General features: G+C 48.5%; 1 long non-coding RNA gene across 2 annotated transcripts; it reads right to left on the bottom strand.

Moving 5' to 3' along the window:
- Window positions 1-3,591: 3,591 nt before the first annotated feature.
- LOC138119694 (uncharacterized) lies at window positions 3,592-5,542 on the bottom strand. Of its 2 annotated transcripts, XR_011155584.1 has the most exons (4): window positions 5,461-5,530; window positions 5,004-5,044; window positions 4,363-4,899; window positions 3,592-3,716 (listed from the first exon to the last, which is right to left on the bottom strand). It is a non-coding gene; the product is annotated as an uncharacterized lncRNA (long non-coding RNA). The 2 variants fall into 2 exon arrangements; XR_011155583.1 differs by lacking the exon at window positions 3,592-3,716 and having other exon boundaries at window positions 4,227-4,899; window positions 5,461-5,542.
- Window positions 5,543-6,001: the final 459 nt, after the last annotated feature.

Raw genomic sequence — 6,001 nt, 5'->3', positions numbered from 1 at the left:
TACATGATAAAGCCAAGCAGCAACAGCAGGCAAAAACAGCCTCTTCTATATGTTCTATATGCTCCATATACTCTATATGCTTTATATACTATACACACTATACTTGATGCACTCTATACAATGTACTATACACTCTATATTTTTTCTTACGGAAGTGTGGATTATATTTGTTAACTGACCAATAAGATTAATACACGATTCCAGTTTTTCTTAACCTATCCTGGCCTGATTCTAACAGTCGTAAGCCTTACACAAGTACTACATAGGTATTACACAGATTTGCGTATGCAGTTTCTATCGGCTCTTATTGTTTATGTGAACAGTCTATCTAAAAAATATGAACAGTGTAATTCTATCTATATTTTGTCTAAAGTAAAGAATTCTGTGAAAAGGTAACACTGCTGCAGCAAAAACTGTGTTTAAGGTCTCTGCTACAGCTTTTTAATGTTTAAGGCACTTAGCATATATTTCTACTGAAGTTAAAAATCTATGTTTCTATTTCACTTTGGTGTGGCTTCATGTATCTCAGCCTGTCCAAAGGTTTAAATTCAATCCCCGTGCTTTGGCTTCCCTCCGGGCCTGAGTCCAGAGGAGCTTTTGCTCCGACAGAGACTAAATCTCTCGCCGGTTTTAGAGTACTGCATTGAAAGTCTGTGCGCTTTCTCTTCTTTCCCTGTTCTGAGCGAGTTCTTTTGAACTTCTTTCTTCATTGAATTTTTTTATTTACACTTCAGCAAAATGTGGAAATAACGTATACAAACACAAGTACGAATACAATCCATATACCTGCTGGCAAATGTCCAATTTACACACAGAGCAATACATGGAAATTCAGTGGCAAACACCAATACAGAACAATACAGGGCAATGGAAGCCAAATACATATCAATACAATAAAACAATGCTACTGTTTCTGGAAAGTTTATTACATTTTCTTTTATTGTTATAAGAAACCCAAAACAGCAACATGTAGAGAACATAACAGTCATCCACCACCCACACCTCCTTTAGCTTACAAACCCACCCTTGCTCTCATCTTGACCGCTCCACTAACCCTCGGCGTTCTATGGGAATGTGGTTCCCAGGAGCCTCCAAATCATCCTGCCTCACAAAACCCCATCGCCGGCACGGTCCGCACCCAAACCTTGGCGATGAACGTCGCCTCGCAGACTGGCCAGGACCGAAGGAAAAAAAACCTGGGGGGGGCGGGGAACAAACCTGGCTGGGGTTTGTTGCAGTGGGGATACTGCAACACGCCTATATCAAACCAGGAGTCCCGTGGAAAGGAAATATATATGGATGGATTCTTGCTAGATGTTTCAGAGATGTTTATTTCCCCAGCCGCATGGCCGGGCTCTGCTGAGGGACTCTTACAGTCGGGACCCGAGCTGCTTTGCCCGCGCAGGGGAACACAAACCAACCAATGGGGAACGAGGCTGAGCAGGGGCAGGGAAACCCCGTGCCTCCCCTCAGGGCTACATGGCGGGGGAGGAGACCCCAACATCTCATCCGTTTTATTTTAATAAAAGGAGAATGAAGACAATTGGATAAACATAACAAGAACAGTTTCAAAACAAGACAAGCCACCCTCCTGAGTCTTTAAATGTCCAAACAGATTCTGCGGAACATCTTAGGGCTGACAGAAGGGAGACAGAACTCTCTGGACATGCCTGTGGGGAAACTGAGGCAGGAGAGGGCTTAATTTCTTTCCTCCCCCTTTTCATCCCCCCATCGGCATCGGAAAGGGATTTTTGGGGAAACAATTGGCAAAGGCAGGGGTTTGTGAGGGAAACCATGGATGAAAAAACGGATTGGGAATACACTGGGGGTAAAAGGACATAGGGTAAAAGGGAAAGGTGGGATTAGGAAAGGGAGACTGTAGGGGGGGTTTACAATGGAGATATTGTCTACCATGGCTACGATTTTTTGCATATATACTGCCTTTTACAGGAACACCATCAGGCCCAGTGACCTGCGATGCTTGTAACCCTTTTCTACCTTGTATGATTTTGAATTCCACCACCTCTCCATCTCCCAAGCTTGGGAGGCATTTTTCAGGGTTATTCTTTTTAATAGCAGTTCTATGCACAAATATGTCTTGCTGGTTATCACATCTTGTTATAAAACCATAATTTTGTTTAACATTATACCATTTCACTGTCCCTAAGATCTTAGCTACTATGGTCTTTTCCTTTTTCCGAGTGGCTGCTGTTTTCTGTCTCGCTGCGTCTTTGCTCTCTCGGTCGCTCCCGTGTTGGAATTATCGGCGCTGCTGGTTTCGGCGCGCTTTTCCCAGGGTCGCGTTCGGGGCCGCGTGGGCCGGGCCGGGCCGCTCCATTCTCCGTGCGTCGCCTCCTCTGGTCGCAGCTTCGCTGCCGCTGCCACGCGCTGCATCTCGGCCAGGCCCCCAAGCGATGGCCCCCCCGCGCCCCGTTCCAGCTGGGCACGGCTCCACTCTGCCGCCAGCCACCGCCCGCACGCCGCCCCTCTCGTTCAGGCGCTCACGGGGCTCGCTCCACCACGCCCTGCACGGGGCCGGGCGGGCACCGCTGGGTCCCGCCGCTCCTGCTGCGCCTCGCTCCGCCACCAACACTGCGGCCCCCGTGGCTCCGCCCACGCACGGGAACCGTCTCGCTGCTGCTCGCAGAGTGCTCGGTGCACGTGGCCTGGGTTGCACGGTCCCTGAGCCAGGCTTCCCTTCACCAGGACGCAGCTGACATTGCTCAACAGTCTCGGTTATTAAATAATATTCACGAAAATATTCTTCCATCGGCATATATTTTGACTCAAATATTAACTGGGTCCAAACGGTCTTCCAAAAGCCCTTGGTAAGAATTAGATCCCAAGAAACATAGAAAAAGTTCTTAAACAACCATGCCAGGAAGTGTTTCAGTTCTTTCTGAGCTTGAATCAAGCTAAAATTTACAAATCGTTGTTCAAGAATCATTTTAAGTTTAAGATAAATGTCCATATGCGGCTCTGAAAGCCAAGAGTCTTCCCACGGTTCCTCCATAGTTTAGATATGGAATAGCAAAACAAAACCAAGAAGAGGAATCCAAAGTTTCCAGGGTTTACTCACACAAAGTCGCTTAGGGATCGGGGATCGTTCTGCTCACAATTCTCCACCATTATGTTGCAGTGGGGATACTGCAACATGCCTATATCAAACCAGGAGTCCCGTGGAAAGGAAATATATACGGACGGATTCTTGCTAGATGTTTCAGAGATGTTTATTTCCCCAGCCGCATGGCCAGGGCTCTGCTGAGGGACTCTTACAGTCGGGACCCGAGCTGCTTTGCCCGCGCAGGGGAACACAAACCAACCAATGGGGAACGAGGCTGAGCAGGGGCAGGGAAACCCCGTGCCTCCCCTCAGGGCTACATGGCGGGGGAGGGACCCCAACAGGGGTTTTTTTAATTCAAAATTTAAAAATGTGTTGAAAAACCTGAAAGGCAAAAATCTCACATACAACATTAGAACCCATCAACACACATGCTCTCACAGGCAGACAGAAGCAGAAAGACAGACAACTCTCACAGACACACACAGTCACACACTCTTCAGCTTACCCACTGACTGCAGGCCTTACTCAAAAAACTCTACGGATAAAGATGCTTCAGCACATCTTCCAGCTGCTGCTCCTCGACATCAAACGGTAGATTCTGGGAAAATTGGTAGCATCAGTGACCACAGAGATCCAAAGCCACCTCAGGGACCTGAGAGACAACATGAGGCGGTCAGTGAGGGGCCGAAGGCTAGGAGTTATCTCCACACTAGGCCCATAAATTTTCTACCCAAAACCCCATAGAAATGATATGAACCTTTAAGTTTTATAACTGTTCTTCTTAACCATTACCCTGCCAGGGCAGGGCAGATCCAACTGCAAAGAGCACATGGACAAGGTGGTGCGCCGAATATAAGCAAAGACGACAAGACGGCTTGAGATAACTCTCTGGAAGATTAATTCTTGAGCCCGATATGCTTTAAGGCAACAAAACCTACAGAACTACCGCGGTCACGTGAGGAGGGTCTAATATGCTCCATATAGAAGTCTAAGGGAATAGGATGTGAACAGAAGGCACTACCAAAAGTGAGAAGGAAGATGGATGAGAACATCTCCTGCACTTCCTCTGGTCTCAAAAAGTAAAAATGTAAAGATGCTGGAATAAGCCCAATCTGGGAAAGTACACAAGGAGAGACACCCCCCCCCCCCCCCCGCTGCCAATACGGCCCAGAACAATGCCGATAAAGCATCAAGACATAACAAAGCCCTAGGACACGGAAGCGGGTGGACACAAACTACACAACATAGACACAAACTACGTAACACAGAGAGAAGTTAAAACTGCCCAGCAGTTTCACCTGATGGACCCAAGATTCCTGCTGCAAGATGAGCCAGAAAGTGATGATGCCAAAGGAAAGACGGCTCTATGGCAATAGCACGTGACAGTGAAACAACTCCTTACGAGAAGTTAGTGCCAAAGCTGTTAAGAGGATGCTCAAGAAGTTCAGTAGGCCTAGAGAAAGAGGTGATGACTGCTGGGCGATCGCTCTGGACCCAAAGGCAGGCTCCTCAGGCAAAAAGATCTGCGATGACATCAAGACTCAAAGCACAAAGCTTGCAAAAACATGGGTATGGAACTGCTCTGCCCGGCAAAGGGTCAGGTGATGCTAAGGAGAAACCCTCTCCCTTTACTTCCAAGGGGCCCATCCCACTACAGCCCTCTCCTCTAAGCTAACTTCAGATTGCCTCCTGTGATTCCAAAGGTTTTTCCCTTCTCCCAACCACCAGTCCCAACACTTAGCTTTCAGAGATGAGAGGAAAAAATCCATCCTCGACAGAAAAGAACACGTGGGCGCTGTGGACATCAGTACATTCCCTGTAGTCTGCTTTGGAGGCTGAAAAAATTCAGAAAGAAACTTCAGACTGCGATGAGACGTCCCAAAAATGACCCCTTCTGCAACGCCCCCCTCCCTCATAACTGCAAAGGCTAATGGCTTACCGGCCGTTTCCAAACTTCGGCTCCACACTGGCTCATGGTACCTAAGACAACAAAACAGAAAACATGACTATCACCCTCCAGAAGATTAATCCCCAGGGCTCCTCTACACAGCTGCCCTGGCGCACCTCAAATCTTCATCCGACTCTGGAGGGGGCCGGGACAATACCCGCAAAGTGAAAAGGTACATGCTTGGCACCTCAAAGGACTAAGGCAAAAGACCTGTGACATGAGATGCACAAAAGACAAAGAACGCACAATAGATACATGACGTGTACCGGGACTGCTCTGCCCTGCGCACCTCGGCACTGTGATCAAAAGCAAGACTTAAGCTTTATGGGGCCTAAGGGGCCCCTTCTTGGGTACCCCCACCTCCAAATCTGACTCAAAAATATCTCCGGTGAGTGCCAACTCGACACCCCGCTTTCATCCCCTCTGTGGGTCACAGGTCTCAACTTACCTCTTGGATGTCTGGGGATGTCAATCTGCCTCGGGTGCAAAAGGCGGCCGCCTCACCATGCAGGCAGCTGGTGCCTTCACCAGGCTGGTTATCTCTTAGCTACAATAAACAAAACCAAACAAACATCAGTGCATGAGCTTAGTGGCACCTCAGCCAAAACCGATCAATTCTGCCACTCACCGTCTCCTAAAAAGGCTGGAGTCCTCAGGCCGCACGCTCTGGCCGCGCTCCAAGGCCAACACCATCGTTGTAGGGTATACCTGAGTTGAGTGGAGACAAGGTGATGTAGCATTGCTAAAACTTGAGCAGACCCGCGCTCCCCCTCCCTCCCTCCCCAACTTATTGCAACTCCTCAGCCATTGCCAAAGGCAACCTGGAGGGTACCCTCACATGGAAAAGGTAAAGGCTTCGTCACAGAGTCCCATGATACTCACAGAGTACTAACGAGGGCAGCAAGACACGTCCGTCGGCCGGACGGTGAGGGGTACGGCATAAGACAGTGGGACGGCCTGAAACACACAAATGACAATGGATGCTTAGA

Source organism: Aphelocoma coerulescens, chromosome 17 (genome assembly GCF_041296385.1).
Source record: "Aphelocoma coerulescens isolate FSJ_1873_10779 chromosome 17, UR_Acoe_1.0, whole genome shotgun sequence".
Classification (NCBI taxonomy): domain Eukaryota; kingdom Metazoa; phylum Chordata; class Aves; order Passeriformes; family Corvidae; genus Aphelocoma; species Aphelocoma coerulescens.
This window is presented reverse-complemented; position numbering and strand designations above follow the sequence as displayed.